The following is an 18,054-nucleotide window of genomic DNA, read 5'->3' as shown; positions in this document are numbered from 1 at the left end:
GATGCTGGCACTGGCAATTTCGCGCTGAGGAAGTGCCGGGATCGGCACGAAATAGCTACCGTGACCACACGCTTTTTCCTGGTGCCCCAACGGAACTTGTGTTTCACTGCACCCGTATAGAATAAAGAAGCCAGTGACTGATCCACGAGACGTGAGTGCCCCGTGTTTTTCTTGAGCTTTTTCATATTATTAACAATGCGTACGATAGAGCCAGAAAGAATGTCTAATTGCTAAAAAAAAAGTACTACCACTTAATTGATAAATTCTCAACAACATTCCGTTAATTTTGTTTCCACCTATAATAATAAAGCACCAGAAATAAGAAATATTGGCATATTTAACAACACGACGGCTTCCTAAACAATATTCTACCAAAGGTGCCTTGTATGACCTACAGGCGTGTCCCTAGCTTAAAAAGTATATTGGCACCAAGCCAGCTCCGACAACATAGGGGTCCACAAAATGAAACAGGAGCACAAACTTCAAAAGGCAGCTGTAAATGCAACAAAAATAGATGTTTATGCTGTAAAGAAATAAACCATGGGGAAAAACTCATCATGTCACGAAAAACAGAAAACATTTTGGACGGACCCATTTTTTTTTACCTTAACCCCTTAAGGACTTAGCCCTTTTTCACCTTAAGGACTCAGCCATTTTTTGCAATTATGACCACTGTCACTTTAAACATTAATAACTCTGGGATGCTTTTACTTATCATTCTGATTCCGAGAATGTTTTTTCGTGACATATTCTACTTTAACATAGTGGTAAATTTTAGTGGTAACTTGCATCCTTTCTTGGTGAAAAATCCCCAAATTTGATGAAAAAGTTGAAAATTTTGCATTTTTCTAACTTTGACGCTCTCTGCTTGTAAGGAAAATGGATATTCAAAATAAAAAAAATTTTTGTTCACATATACAATATGTCTACTTTATGTTTGCATCATAAAATGTATGAGTTTTTACTTTTGGAAGACACCAGAGGGCTTCAAAGTTCAGCAGCAATTTTCAAATTTTTCACAAAATTTTCGAACTCACTATTTTTCAGTGACCAGTTCAGTTTTGAAGTGGATTTCAAGGGTCTTCATATTAGAAATACCCCACAAATGACCCCATTATAAAAACTACACCCCCCAACGTATTCAAAATGACATTCAGTCAGCGTTTTAACCCTTTAGGTGTTTCACAGGAATAGCAGCAAAGTGAAGGACAAAATACACAATCTTAAATTTTTACACTCACATGTTCTTGTAGACCCAGTTTTAGAATTTTTGCAAGGGGTAAAAAGGAGAAATTTTTACATGAATTTGTAACCCAATTTTTCTCGAGTAAGCACATACCTCATATGTCTATGTTAATTGTTCGGCGGGTGCAGTAGAGGGCTCAGAAGGGAAGGAGCGACAAATGGTTTTTGGGGGCATGTCACCTTTTGGAAGCCCCTATGGTGCCAGAACAGGAAAAAAAAACACATGGCATACCATTTTGGAAACTAGACCCCTCGGGGAACATAACAAGGGGTGTTTCACGACTTTTGCATATGTAAAAAAAAAATTTTTTTTACCTAAAATGCTTAGTTTCCCAAAAAATTTTACATTTTTAAAAAGGGTAATAGCAGAAAATACCCCCCCCAAAAAAATTTGAAGCCCAATTTCTCCCGATTCAGAAAACACCCCATATGGGGGTGAAAAGTGCTCTGCTGGCGCACTACAGGTCTCAAAAGAGAAGGAGTCACATTTGGCTTTTTGAAAGCAAATTTTGCTCTGTGGCCATGCCGCATTTAGGAAGCCCCTATGGTGCCAGAACAGCAAAAAAACAAAACACATGGCATACCATTTTGGAAACTAGACCCCTTGGGGAACGTAACAAGGGGTTAAGTGAACCTTTATACCTGTTACGCCTAGCGCTCCGGGTCCCCGCTCCTCCCCGGAGCGCTCACGGCGTCTTTCTCCCTGCAGCGCCCCGGTCAGTCCCGCTGACCGGGAGCGCTGCACTGTCATGGCCGTTGGGGATGCGATTCGCACAGCGGGACGCGCCCGCTCGCGAATCGCATCCCAGGTCACTTACCCGTCCCGGTCCCCTGCTGTCATGTGCTGGCGCGCGCGGCTCCGCTCTCTAGGGCGCGCGCGCGCCAGCTCTCTGAGACTTAAAGGGCCAGTGCACCAATGATTGGCGCCTGGCCCAATTAGCTTAATTGGCTTCCATCTGCTCCCTGCCTTTATCTGACCTCCTCCCATGCACTCCCTTGCCGGATCTTGTTGCCTTGTGCCAGTGAAAGCGTTTAGTGTGTCCAAAGCCTGTGTACCTGAACTTCTGCTACCCATCCTGACTACGAACCTTGCCGCCTGCCCCCGACCTTCTGCTACGTCTGACCTTGCCTCTGCCTAGTCCTTCTGTCCCACGCCTTCTCAGCAGTCAGCGAGGTAGAGCCGTTGCTAGTGGATACGACCTGGTTGCTACTGCCGCAGCAAGACCATCCCGCTTTGCGGCGGGCTCTGGTGAAAACCAGTAGCCTCTTAGAACCGGTCCACTAGCACGGTCCACGCCAATCCCTCGCTGACACAGAGGATCCACTACCTGGAAGCCGAATCGTGACAGTAGATCCGGCCATGGATCCCGCTGAGGTGCCGCTGCCAAGTCTCGCTGATCTTCCCACGGTGGTCGCTCAGCAATCGCAGCAGATTGCCCAACAAGGACAGCAGCTGTCGCAGTTGACCGCCATGTTACAGCAACTTCTGCCTCTGCTACAGCAGCAACCATCTCCTCCGCCAGCTCCTGCACCTCCTCCGCAGCGAGTGGCCGCTCCTAACCTCCGCTTGTCCCTGCCGGACAAATTTGATGGGGACTCTAAACTCTGCCGTGGATTTTTGTCTCAGTGTTCCCTGCATATGGAGATGTTGTCGGACTTGTTTCCTTCAGAACGGTCTAAGGTGGCGTTCGTAGTAAGCCTTCTTTCAGGAAAGGCCTTGTCTTGGGCCACACCGCTCTGGGACCGCAATGATCCTGCCACAGCCACAGTCCAGGCCTTCTTCGCTGAACTCCGGAGTGTCTTCGAGGAGCCAGCCCGAGCTTCTTCTGCCGAGACTGCCCTGTTGAACCTGGTCCAGGGTAATTCTTCCGTTGGCGAGTACGCCATACAATTCCGTACTTTTGCTTCTGAACTATCCTGGAATAATGAGGCTCTCTGCGCGACCTTTAAAAAAGGCCTATCCAGTCGCATCAAGGATGTGCTGGCCGCACGAGAGATTCCTGCCAACCTCCAAGAACTCATCCATTTGGCTACCCGCATTGACATGCGTTTTTCTGAGCGACACCAAGAGCTCCGCCAGGAAAAAGACTTTGATCTCTGGGCACCTCTCCCACAGCATCCTTTGCAGTCTTCGCCTGGGCCTCCCGCCGAGGAGGCCATGCAAGTGGATCGGTCTCGCCTGACCCAGGAAGAGAGGAATCGCCGTAGAGAAGAAAATCTCTGTCTTTACTGTGCCAGTACCGAGCATTTCTTGGTGGATTGCCCTATCCGTCCTCCACGCCTGGGAAACGCGCGCACGCACCCAGCTCACGTGGGTGTGGCGTCTCTTGGTTCCAAGTCTGCTCCTCCACGTCTCACGGTACCCATGCGGATTTCTTCTTCAGCCAACTCCTCCCTCTCAGCCGTGGCCTGCTTGGACTCCGGTGCCTCTGGAAATTTTATTTTGGAGTCGTTTGTTAATAAATTCAGCATCCCGGTGACCCGTCTCGTCAAGCCGCTCTACATTTCTGCGGTCAACGGAGCCAGATTGGACTGCACCGTGCGTTACCGCACAGAGCCCCTCCTCATGTCTATTGGACCCCACCTTGAGAGGATTGAGTTCTTCATTCTCCCCAACTGTACCTCTGAGGTCCTCCTCGGTCTGCCTTGGCTCCGGCTTCATTCCCCCACCATTGATTGGACCACCGGGGAGATCAGGAACTGGGACTCTGCCTGCCATAGGAAGTGCCTCTCCCCCCCTCCCAGTCCCGTCAGGCAAGCCTCTGTGCCTCCCCATGGCCCCCGTCCTGGTGTCACACTGCCCCGTGCCAGGCCTCGCCCTCTGCCCTCCCTCCCCATTCCCACTCCTGCTGTACTGCCTGCCGTTGAGGAAACCCTCCATTCTTTCCCGGTGTCCTCATCCCAGGGGAGGCAGTTACCGGACAAAGAGAAGGGGAGACCTAAGGGGGGGGGGTACTGTTACGCCTAGCGCTCCGGGTCCCCGCTCCTCCCCGGAGCGCTCACGGCGTCTTTCTCCCTGCAGCGCCCCGGTCAGTCCCGCTGACCGGGAGCGCTGCACTGTCATGGCCGTTGGGGATGCGATTCGCACAGCGGGACGCGCCCGCTCGCGAATCGCATCCCAGGTCACTTACCCGTCCCGGTCCCCTGCTGTCATGTGCTGGCGCGCGCGGCTCCGCTCTCTAGGGCGCGCGCGCGCCAGCTCTCTGAGACTTAAAGGGCCAGTGCACCAATGATTGGCGCCTGGCCCAATTAGCTTAATTGGCTTCCATCTGCTCCCTGCCTTTATCTGACCTCCTCCCATGCACTCCCTTGCCGGATCTTGTTGCCTTGTGCCAGTGAAAGCGTTTAGTGTGTCCAAAGCCTGTGTACCTGAACTTCTGCTACCCATCCTGACTACGAACCTTGCCGCCTGCCCCCGACCTTCTGCTACGTCTGACCTTGCCTCTGCCTAGTCCTTCTGTCCCACGCCTTCTCAGCAGTCAGCGAGGTTGAGCCGTTGCTAGTGGATACGACCTGGTTGCTACTGCCGCAGCAAGACCATCCCGCTTTGCGGCGGGCTCTGGTGAAAACCAGTAGCCTCTTAGAACCGGTCCACTAGCACGGTCCACGCCAATCCCTCGCTGACACAGAGGATCCACTACCTGGAAGCCGAATCGTGACAATACCCCACAGGTGTTTCACGACTTTTGCATATGTAAAAAAAAAAAACATTTTTACCTAAAATGCTTGTTTTCCCAAAAATTTTACATTTTTAAAAAGGGTAAAAGCAGAAAATACCCCCCAAAATTTGTAACACAATTTCTCCCGAGTACGGCGATACCCCATATGTGGCCCTAAACTGTTGCCTTGAAATACGACAGGGCTCCAAAGTGAGAGCGCCATGCGCCTTTGAGGCCTAAATTAGGGATTGCATAGGGGTGGACATAGGGGTATTCTACGCCAGTGATTCCCAAACAGGGTGCCTCCAGCTGTTATTCTATCTGCAAATACATCCGCAGTGTAAAGTATGCTAATACTTTACTCCACATTGCAAATGATGCGATTCAGTTGTATAGCCTATGAGAACAGAATTGGAACCATTATTTTCATTACTATATCACATTGGAAAGGAAAAAGTTACAGGAGCAACTAATGCCTGATAGGGGACAGTTTGAGGTCATTATTGTAAAATCGTGAACATGTCAAAGCAATACAGATTTTACTCACCTGCATGAAAGATGCCAAAACAAGACACTGCCAAACCAATGAAAGCAAAAAAAGGATGACGTTGAATCCCAATGCTGAAAAAGAACAATACCAGTTTTTGGTAATAAAATTAGTGAGACGCATAGGGCCGAGGGGAGGTTATATGTGACATGATAGTCATATCAAGGAGGCAATAATTACATAATATACTTTCCCCAATCGACAGGATAAGAGATAAGGAAGAGAGACACTGAGCTCAGACACGAGCACGTCTCAGTGTACGGTGCTGACAGAATAAGGAAGAGCTCTTTAACCCCTTGGGGACCGAGCCCATTTTGACCCTAAGGACCAGAGGATTTTTTCCAATTATGATCACTGTCACTTTAAGCATTAATAACTCTGGGATGCTTTTACTTTTGAATTTGATTCCGAGAGTTTTTTCATGACATATTCTACTTTATGTTAGTGGTAAATATTTGTCCATTCTTGCATCATTTCTTAGTGAAAAATTTAAAAAATTCATGAAAATTGTGAAAATTTAGCATTTTTCTAACTTTGAAACTCTCTGCTTATAAGTAAAATAGACATTCCAAATAAATGATATATTTATTCACATATACAATATGTCTACTTTATGTTGACATCATAAAGTTGACGTGTTTTTACTTTTTGAAGACATGAGAGAGCTTCAAAGTAAAGCAGCAATTTTCCAAATTTTCATGAAAAATTCAAAATATGATTTTTTTCAGGGACCAGTTAAGTTTAAAGTGGATTTTAGGGGCCTTTCTGTAAGAAATACCCCACAAATGACCCCATTATGAAAACTGCACCCCTCAAAGTATTCAAAATGACATTCAAAAAGTTTGTTAACCCTTTAGGTGTTTCACAGGAATAGCAGCATAGTGGAGGGAAAAAAATCAAAATCTCAATTTCTTTACACTAACATGTTCTTGTAGCCCCATTTTTTTTTTACTTTTTACAAGGGGTAAAAGGAGAAAAAGACTCCTTAAATGTCCAGCCCAATTTCTCTCAAGTATGGAAATACCTCATATGTGGATTTTAAAGGGGTACTCCAGTGAAAAACTTTTTTTCTTAATCAACTGGTGCCAGAAAGTTAAACAGATTTGTAAATTACTTCTATTAAAAAATCCTCATCCTTCCAGTACTTATTAGCTGCTGAAATACTTCAGAGGAAATTCTTTTTGGAACACAGAGCTCTCTGCTGACATATTGACCACAGTGCTCTCTGCTGACACCTGTCCATTTTTGAGGCAACCTGCAAATCACTCTGACACATGACCCAATTAAAATTGGGAAAGGAGAATTTATTGCTCCATGGAAGTGTGATACTCCCTGAAGCAGTTTTTAATGCAGAGGCCCGTATTATCGGGGCAAGTGTCAAATTGAGTGGTGGTCTCCACTCCCCACATGGCATACTATTTTGGAAACTAGACCCCTCGGGGAACGTAACAAGGGGTTAAGTGAACCTTTATACCCCACAGGTGTTTCACAACTTTTGCATATGTAAAAAAAATACCCCATATGTGACCCTAAACTGTTGCCTTGAAATACGACAGGGCTCCAAAGTGAGAGCGCCATGCGCATTTGAGGCCTAAATTAGGGACTTGCATAGGGGTGGACATAGGGGTATTCTACACCAGTGATTCCCAAACAGGGTGCCTCCAGCTGTTGTAAAACTCCCAGCATGTCTGGACAGTCAGTGGCTGTCTGGTAATACTGGGAGTAGTAGTAGTAGTAGTAGTAGTTGCTGGAGGCTCCGTTTTGGAAACAGTGGCGTACCAGACGTTTTTCATTTTTATTGGGGAGGGGGCTATGTAGGGGTATGTGTATATGTAGTGTTCGTTACTTTTTATTTTATTTTGTGTTAGTGTAGTGTAGTGTTTTTAGGGTACAGTCACACGGGCGGGGGTTCACAGTAGTTTCTCGCTGGCAGTTTGAGCTGCGGCAGTAAATTTGCCGCAGCTCAAACTTGCAGCTGGATACTTACTGTAAGCCTCCGCCCATGTGAGTGTACCCTGTACGTTCACATTGGGGGGGAGAAACATCCAGCTGTTGCAAAACTACAACTCCCAGCATGTACGGTCTATCAGTGCATGCTGGGAGTTGTAGTTTTGCCACAGCTGGAGGCATACTACTTTGGCTGGGGATGCTGGGGATTGTAGTTATGCAACAGCTGGAGACACACTGGTTTGCTACTTAACTCAGTGTTTCACAACCAGTGTTCCTCCAGCTGTTGCAAAACTACAACTCCCAGCATGTACGGTGCCTGCTGGGAGTTGTAGTTTGCAACAGCTGGAGGCACACCGGTCGTGAAACACTGAGTTAAGTAAAAAAAAAAAAACTCTGTGTTTCACAACCAGTGTGCCTTCAGCTGTTGCAAAACTACAACTCTCAGTAGTCACCGACAGCCAACGGGCATGCTGGGAGTTGTAGTTATGCAACCAGCAAATGCACCACTACAACTCCCAGCATGCACTTTAGCTGACTGTGCAAGCTGGGAGTTGTAGTTATACAACAGCTGAAGGTACACTTTTCCATAGAAAAAATGTGCCTCCAGCTGTTGCAAAACTATAAGTCCCAGCATGTCCATAAGGGAATGCTGGGAGTTGTGGTGGTCTGCCTCCTGCTGTTGCATAACTACAGCTCCCAGCAGGCCCTTTTTGCATGCTGGGAGCTGTTGCTAAGCAACAGCAGGAGGCTGTCACTCACCTCCAACTGCTGCTCCCGCACACATGTCAGTCCCTCGTCACCGCCGCTCCTGGGGCCCCGATCCCAACAGGGACGCCGGGGATCGGGGGCCCCAGCTGCCGAGGTCCACTTCCCGCACCCGCTCACGTCCTCCGGAAGAGGGGCGGAGCGGGTTGCGGGAGTGACACCCGAAGCAGGTGCCCTGATTGGTCGGCCGGTAAACCGGCCGACGAATCAGGGCGATCGTGAGGTGGCACCAGTGCCACCTCACCCCTGCTGGCTATGGCTGTTCGGGGCCGTCTCTGACGGCCCCGATCAGCCAGTAATTTCGGGTCACCGGGTCACTGGAGACCCGATTGACCCGGAATCCGCCGCAGATCGCTGGACTGAATTGTACAGCGATCTGCGGCCATCGCCGACATGGGGGGTCATCATGACCCCCCTGGGCAATATGCCGCGATGCCTGCTGAACGATTTCAGCAGGCATCGGGCACCAGCTCCGCTCCAGCTGGCTGCGGGGGGCTGGGAAAGCACATGACGTTCTCATACATCATGTGTCCTTAAGGACTCGGAAATGGAGACGTATGAGAACGTCATGAGTCCTTTAGGGGTTAAAGGGGTTATCCAGAAAAAAACTTTTTTATATATCAACTGGCTCCAGAAAGTTAAACAGATTTGTAAATTACTTCTATTAAAAAAATCTTAATCCTTCCAGTACTTATGAGCTGCTGAAGTTGAGTTGTTCTTTTCTGTCTAAGTGCTCTCTGATGACACGTGTCTCGGGAACTGTCCAGAGTAGAAGCAAATCCCCATAGCAAACCTCTTCTACTCTGTGCAGTTCCCGAGACAGACCAGGCTCTTTTTTTTAAATTTGGCATGTGTATCTTTAAATGGTAATAACTTTAGAAAGCTTTTTCTGAGTGGAGCGATTCTGAGACAGTTTTTGGTGACATATTGTACTTTATATAAGTGGTGCATTTTTGTTGACACATGAAGCATTATTTGTGAAAAACTCCAAAATATTGTGAAAAACTGGAAAATTTCTGCCGTTTTCTTTTTATAATTTTTTATGGTGTACACTGTGCGGTAAAAGTGATGTTATATTTATTCCGTGGGCCGGTAAGATTATGGCGATACCCATTTCATATAGCTATATGTTGTTTTTCCTTTTTCTGAGCAAAATTCATTTTTTTCCCTTTTCTGTGTTATCATGTTCTGACAGCCTTAACTTTTTATTTAACTTTTTATTGGTATCATTTTTGTGATACATGCTACCTTTAATCTTTTTTATTCCGCTATTCATACCAAAATTGGCGAATGTGGGGCTTTTTATGTTGTTTTTTTTATGGTGTTCACCGTGCCATAATTTACATTATGTCTTTATAGGACATGTCATTCCGGATGTGGCAATACCTAGTATGTCTATGATTTGTGTTTGTTTTTTGATGATAATACAAGACTTTTATTGAGAAAGGGACATTTTTTTTTTAAATTCTTACTTTTATTAAATTACTTTTTATTTAATTTTTTTTTCACTTTTTACAGATAATACTTTACTGCAATACATTTGTACTGTATTGGTGGTGTAATGGTGGCTGCCACGCCCCCTCCCATAGACTTGCATTGAGGGGGCGTGGTGTGATGTCACTAGAGGTGTGGCCGTCACCCCCGCAGCTCGCACCCAGCGTTCTGAACTAAATGTTTGGAATGCTGGGGCAGTGGAGTACCCCTTTAAACTCAGCTTCTCTAATACATAACAGTTTTGTAGGTGTCAACAGGTACCCTTACTTTTTTTTACTTTAAGTGAAGTGGAGTCACAGTGGAGAGACAATAAATATTTAAATTGAGCCGTGGAGCCCCCGCCCCCTGGGCGCGATTCACTGAATTTAGCAGAGGATCTTCTGGGGGGCATATCTCAGCACCTACTGGATATATTTAAGTAAGTGACCCCTCGTTGGACTCCTGGTCACCTACACTATAACCCGGTGTATGTGTGGGTAAACAGGCTGACAGTTTTCTTTTTATAATGTGGATATCAATATATTAGCAGTCATATTTTCAAAAACACAAACATGAAATTTAGTTTGAAATAAAAAAAATATTTGAACAGATAAGAAACATTTTTAACCCCTTAACGACGCAGGACGTATATTTACGTCCTGCGCCGGCTCCCGCGATATGAAGCGGGATCGCCCTTACCTGCCTCCTCGGTGTCCGATCGGCGAATGACTGCCCCGTGCCTGAGATCCAGGCAGGAGCAGTCAAGCGCCGATAACACTGATCACAGGCGTGTTAATACACGCCAGTGATCAGCATAGGAGATCAGTGTGTGCAGTGTTATAGGTCCCTATGGGACCTATAACACTGCAAAAAAAATAAAATAAAAAAGTGTTAATAAAGGTCATTTAACCCCTTCCCTAATAAAAGTTTGAATCACCCCCCTTTTCCCATAAAAAAAATAAAACAGTGTAAAAAAAAATTAAAATAAACGTATGTGGTATCGCCGCGTGCAGAAATGTCCGAACTATAAAAATATATCATTAATTAAACCGTACGGTCAATGGTGTACACGCAAAAAAATTCCAAATTCAAAAAAAGCGCATTTTTGGTCACTTTTTATATAATTAAAAAATGAATAAAAAGTGATAAAAAAGTCAGATCAAAACAAAAATCATACCGATAAAAACTTCAGATCACGGCGCAAAAAATGAGTCCTCATACTGCCCTGTACGTGGAAAAATAAAAAAGTTATAGGGGTCAGAAGATGACATTTTTAAACGTATACATTTTCCTGCATGTAGTTATGATTTTTTCCAGAAGTGCGACAAAATCAAACCTATATAAGTAGGGGATCATTTTAACCGTATGGACCTACAGAATAATGATAAGGTGGCATTTTTACCGAAATATGCACTGCGTAGAAACGGGAACCCCCAAAAGTTACAAAATGCCGTTTTTTCTTCGATTTTGTCGCACAATGATTTTTTTTGCCTTTCGCCGTGCATTTTTGGGTAAAATGACTAATGTCACTGCAAAGTAGAATTGTCGACGCAAAAAATAAGCCATAATATTGATTTTTAGGTGGAAAATTGAAAGGGTTATGATTTTTAAAAGGTAAGGAGGAAAAAACGAAAGTGCAAAAACGGAAAAACCCTGAGTCCTTAAGGGGTTAATTAACTTTAAAACATAACCATAAAAATATATGAAATGCAACATATGAGTCACCAGCAGCCATAACATTGCTAACAATTCTTGTTATCCCAATGCTTGGAATTCTGCTGGGTATTTGCGTCGATCTTTATAACCTAGGTAGTTGTTTTCTGTATAAAATAGATATAAATGGATATGGATCACTTCTTTTCCTTAACCAACGTCCAAGCACAACAACAGTCCACCAATACCCACAGTGGGAAAACAAGTAGAAAACACCAAACAAATATTGTGGCTCAAGGATCAAACGGACACATAAAATCAATAAAAACTGTCTGGAAATGTATTTTTAATTCTTTTTCATAACACCGGATGGGATAGGTCTTCTGTTTCCTGATCCTAGAAAGCCTTGTGCCCATGCAGTGAAACCTCGATAAGCTGCCTTTCTTCTTTGCCTAATTAATTAGAAATAAATTGTCAAATTTAATGATTAAATAATACTTATCGATATATGTATTTAAAAAAAAAAAGAAATTAGTTTTTATATTCAGAATAGTGTAATACAAAAATTAAAACCTGATGATTTCATTCTGCACTGGCTGTCTTTGGACTTGTCCGATTTCCCTGAGAAGGATGTCGACGGTGTCTTCTTTTTGCAAAAAATCTGAAAGTATTTGTGCTGAGTTATGGACCCAGCATCCCTAAAGTAGGGTTCAGCATTTGAAATTTCCCTACAGCAAATTGCCTCCACATGGAAACACACTCTAAGCATTGGCACCAATACGATCTTCTTTTTCAGTTAAGAAAACTATATATTGTGAATTTTCGCTTCCAAAAAGGTTGTCTGGAAAACCCTGTATATTTGATCAAATTCTTTGTATAGACTCAAAATATATAGATTCAAAATGTATAGATCTAAAAAAAGAAATAAGTATTATATGTACTCTGATAACATATAAAAGATGATGGGCATCTTGTATTAAAGGGGTTCTCTGCCCCTAGACACCTTATCCCTTATCCAGAGGAGAGGTGATAAGATGTCTGATAGCGGGTGTCCGGCCATTGGGACCCCGTGACCTCTGTGCAGGCACCTGGCGTTCTGAACATTATGTTCAGAACGCTGGGTTAGGGCGACTGTGGTCGTGATGTCACGCCACGCCCCCTTCATTCATGTCTATGCCACGCCACACCCCCTCCCTTATACATGAATGGAGAGGGCATGGTGTGACATCACAACCACAGTGGCCCAAACTCAGCGTTCTCAGCGTTCAGCACAGAAATTGTGGGGGGTCCCAGCAGCTTGGCCCCCGTGATCAAACATCTTATCTCAGTTCAATACAAATGTTCTCCATTGCTGGCACAGAGTTCTTATCTGCATTCTCCATGTGAGGTGGTGACTCCCTAAACAAGTTCTAAAAATTAAAGAAATATAATTATTTAGAATTGTGGTGACCAGGGGTGAGGTCCGCAGCCACCGCTACGCTGGGGTTAGCAACTTGGTTCTTGGGGGGGTTATGAACCCAGGGTCGGATGGTATTAACCCTTAATGTCACGTGACGCCACTGTAGTCTTGGTATTTCCCGGGGTACTACAGGACCGGGGAACTCCGTCTCCCCACAGGCTAGCAAGGAAAGAATTGACTCCACACTAGGTTGCAGTTTAACAGAGGCTTTAATAAGTTGAAGATAGGTGGTACAATCTCCACAGCGCTCAACCAAAGTCTCCCAAAGGGTTAACAGACAGTCTCTAGAGGACCACACAGCTTGCAGTGCCTGGACTTGATATTGCACATATGCTTGGCTCTTACGGCCGGACTAGGAGTTTTAGGTCTGCGCTATATTAGGCTTGAGATTAAAGTCACTTACTGAAGTGTCCGTAGAATTGTGGCTTTTTGCCGGAAGATAATGAATTGTCCTTTAGGAATTCACTGATCAAGGCTGAAGTAAAGGATTGATATTCCTCCACTCTGTACTCTGAACTGAAATGAGTTGCTGTTTCTTCACTCTGAACTCCTGCACTCCTCTTCACTCAGCTTCTCTCCACACCTGAACTCTGACCCTTTCTGAACTCCGCCTCTGAACTCCTGAACTCCTCTACAGAACTGAACTACACAGGAAATGCCACCCCCTATCAGGGAAGGCTAAACCAAAGCCCATTGGCCAGGCAGCTGTGGATCATAGAGTTGTCTGTATCCCCTTTAGGGTTTACAATAAAGTTACATACAAGTAATAACATAATATAACACCTTACACAAAAGTTTAGTCTAGCCCTCAGTCCTCCACTCTCACATACCCTGACTGAGCATGAGGTTGCTAGGTAACATACTTAACCCCTTAAGGACACATGACGTTCTCATACGTCTCCATTTCCGAGTCCTTAAGGACACATGACGTATGAGAACGTCATGTGTTTTACCGGCCCCCCGCAACCATCTGGAGCGGAGCCGGTCCCCGATGCCTGCTGAAATCGTTCAGCAGGCATCGGGGCATATCGCCCAGGGGGGTCATTATGACCCCCCATGTCGGCGATGGCCGCAGATCGCTGGACAATTCAGTCCAGCGATCTGCGGCGGATTCCGGGTCAATCGGGTCTCCAGTGACCCGGTGACCCGGAATTATTGGCTGATCGGGGCCGTCAGAGACGGCCCCGAACAGCCAGAGCCAGCAGGGGTGAGGTGGCACTGGTGCCACCTCACGATCGCCCTGATTCGTCGGCCGGATTACCGGCCGACCAATCAGGGCGCCTGCTGCGGGTGTCACTCCCGCAACCCGCTCCGCCCCTCTTCCGGAGGACGTGAGCGGGTGCGGGACGTGCACCCCGGGTGCTGGGGACCCCGATCCCCGGCGCCCCTGTTGGGATCGGGGCCCCAGGAGCAGCGGCGGTGGCGGAGACGACGAGGGACTGACCTGGTGCAGCGAGGATCGTTGGAGGTGAGTGACAGCCTTCTGCTGTTGCTTAGCAACAGCTCCCAGCATGCAAAAAGGGCATGCTGGGAGCTGTAGTTATGCAACAGCAGGAGGCAGACCACCACAACTCCCAGCATGCCCTTATGGGCATGCTGGGACTTGTAGTTTTGCAACAGCTGGAGGCACATTCTTTCTATGGAAAAGTGTACCTTCAGCTGTTGTGTAACTACAACTCCCAGCTTGCACAATCAGCTAAAGTGCATGCTGGGAGTTGTAGTGGTGCATCTGGTGGTTGCATAACTACAACTTCCAGCATGCCCATTGGCTGTCGGTGACTGCTGAGAGTTGTAGTTTTGCAACAGCTGAAGGCACACTGAGTTAAGTAGCAAACCAGTGTGTCTCCAGCTGTTGCATAACTACAATCCCCAGCATCCCCAGCCAAAGTAGTATGCCTCCAGCTGTTGCATAACTACAACACCCAGCATGCCCTTCCGCTGTCCGTACATGCTGGGGGTTGTAGCTTTTGCAACAGCTGAAGGCACACTGGTTGCAAAACACTGAGTTTGTTACCAAACTCGGTGTTTCACAACCAGTGTGCCTCCAGCTGTTGCAAAACTACAACTCCCAGCATGCACTGATAGACCATACATGCTGGGAGTTGTAGTTTTGCAACAGCTGGATGTTCCCCCCCCCCAATGTGAACGTACAGGGTACACTCACATGGGCGGAGGATTACAGTAAGTATCCGGCTGCAAGTTTGAGGTGCAGCAAAATTTCTGCCGCAGCTCAAACTGCCAGCGAGAAACTACTGTGAACCCCCGCCCATGTGACTGTACCCTAAAAACACTACACTACACTAACACACAATAAAATAAAAAGTAAAAAACACTACATATACACATACCCCTACACAGCCCCCCTCCCCAATAAAAATGAAAAACGTCTGGTACGCCACTGTTTCCAAAACGGAGCCTCCAGCGGTTGCGAAACTACAACTCCCAGCATGCACTGATAGACCGTACATGCTGGGAGTTGTAGTTTTGCAACAGCTGGATGTTCCCCCCCCCCCCAATGTGAACGTACAGGGTACACTCACATGGGCGGAGGATTACAGTAAGTATCCGGCTGCAAGTTTGAGCTGCGTCAAATTTTCTGCCGTAGCTCAAACTGCCAGCGAGAAACTACTGTGAACCCCCCGCCCGTGCGACTGTACCCTAAAAACACTACACTAACACAAAATAAAATAAAAAGTAAAAAACACTACATATACACATACCCCTATACAACCCCCCTCCCCAATAAAAATGAAAAACGTCTGGTACGCCACTGTTTCCAAAACGGAGCCTCCAGCTGTTGCAAAACAACTACTCCCAGTATTGCCAGATAGCCGTTGACTGTCCAGGCATGCTGGGAGTTTTACAACAGCTGGAGGCACCCTGTTTGGGAATCACTGGCGTAGAATACCCCTATGTCCACCCCTATGCAAGTCCCTAATTTAGGCCTCAAATGCGCATGGCGCTCTCACTTTGGAGCGCTGTCGTATTTCAAGGCAACAGTTTAGGGCCACATATGGGGTATCGCCGTACTCGGGAGAAATTGGGCTTCAAATTTTGGGGGGTATTTTCTGCTATTACCCTTTTAAAAAATGTAAAATTTTTGGGAAAACAAGCATTTTAGGTAAAAAAAATATATATTTTTTTACATATGCAAAAGTCGTGAAACACCTGTAGGGTATTAAGGTTCAAATTACCCCTTGTTACGTTCCCCGAGGGGTCTAGTTTCCAAAATGGTATGCCATGTGTTTTTTTTTTGCTGTCCTGGCACCATAGGGGCTTCCTAAATGCGGCATGCCCCCAGAGCAAAATTCGCTTTCAAAAAGCCAAATGTGACTCCTTCTCTTCTGAGACCTGTAGTGCGCCAGCAGAGCACTTTTCACACCCATATGGGGTGTTTTCTGAATCGGGAGAAATTGGGCTTCAAATTTTGGGGGGTATTTTCTGCTATAACCCTTTTTAAAATTGTAAAAATTTTGGGAAACCAAGCATTTTAGGTAAAAAAAATAAATATTTTTTTACATATGCAAAAGTCGTGAAACACCTGTAGGGTATTAAGGTTCACATTACCCCTTGTTACGTTCCCCGAGGGGTCTAGTTTCCAAAATGGTATGCCATGTGTTTTTTTTTGCTGTCCTGGCACCATAGGGGCTTCCTAAATGCGGCATGCCCCCAGAGCAAAATTTGCTTTCAAAAAGCCAAATGTTACTCCTTCTCTTCTGAGACCTGTAGTACGCCAGCAGAGCACTTTTCACCCCCATATGGGGTGTTTTCTGAATCGTGAGAAATTGGGCTTCAAATTTTGGGGGGTATTTTCCGCTATTACACTTTTTAAAAATGTAAACATTTTGGGAAAACAAGCATTTTAGGTAAAAAAAAATTTTTTTTTTTACATATGCAAAAGTCGTGAAACACCTGTAGGGTATTAAGGTTCACTTTACCCCTTGTTACGTTCCCTGAGGGGTCTAGTTTCCAAAATGGTATGCCATGTGTTTTTTTTTGCTGTCCTGGCACCATAGGGGCTTCCTAAATGCGGCATGCCCCCCAAAAACCATTTGTCGCTCCTTCCCTTCTGAGCCCTCTACTGCGCCCGCCGAACAATTAACATAGACATATGAGGTATGTCCTTACTCGAGAGAAATTGGGTTTCAAATACAAGTAAAAATTTTCTCCTTTTTACCCCTTACAAAAATTCAAAAATTGGGTCTACAAGAACATGCGAGTGTAAAAAATGAAGATTTTGAATTTTCTCCTTCACTTTGCTGCTATTCCTGTGAAACACCTAAAGGGTTAATACACTTACTGAATGTTTTTTTTAATACTTTAGGGGGTGTAGTTTTTATAATGGGGTCTTTTATGGGGTATTTCTAATATGAAGACCCTTCAAATCCACTTCAAAACTGAACTGGTCCCTGAAAAATAGTGAGTTTGAAAATTTTGTGAAAAATTTCAAAATTGCTACTGAACTTTGAAGCCCTCTGGTGTCTTCCAAAAGTAAAAACTCATCAATTTTATGATGCAAACATAAAGTAGACATATTGTATATGTGAACCCAAAAAAAATATATTTTGAATATCCATTTTCCTTACAAGCAGAGAGCTTCAAAGTTAGAAAAATGCAAAATTTTCATTTTTTTCATCAAATTTTGGGATTTTTCACCAAGAAAGGATGCAAGTTACCCTAAAATTTTACCACTAAGTTAAAGTAGAATATGTCACGAAAAAACAATCTCGGAATCAGAATGATAACTAAAAACATTCCAGAGTTATTAATGTTTAAAGTGACAGTGGTCAGAATTGCAAAAAACGCTCCGGTCCTTAAGGTATAAAATGGCCTGGTCCTTAAGGGGTTAAAGCTACAGATACCGAATAACGAATTGCTAAGTTATAGCAGTGAAAATACACATTAGAAATGGTTGAGTCCCTGCAGGGGAGCCCCCAGGACACTGGAGGTCTCAATCTGACAGGGTCTACAATACGTTTACACAATGTACCTGTACTGGGATACCACAGAATTTCCTTCTTTCTGTTGAAGAACCACAGAGGAGGACATTTTTGGTTGCAATCATAACACAACCTTCACTATGATTGCCTGATCTGCAGTTCAAATTTGAAAAAAAGTCTGATAAAAGATCTCTGACAGAACTTGGTCATAATCTGTTCAATGCAATGAACCGGACTGAGTCACCTAGTAATTCTGGTCTGCTGAATTTACAATACTGCCATGCTTTTGGATGGCAGTATTGGATGGCAGGGATACAGGCAGAATGATCAATTTGGATAGCGGGAGCACCTAGACACCCATCA

This window comes from Hyla sarda, chromosome 6 (assembly GCF_029499605.1).
Source record: "Hyla sarda isolate aHylSar1 chromosome 6, aHylSar1.hap1, whole genome shotgun sequence".
NCBI lineage: Eukaryota > Metazoa > Chordata > Amphibia > Anura > Hylidae > Hyla > Hyla sarda.
Note: the sequence above shows the minus strand (reverse complement) of the source record.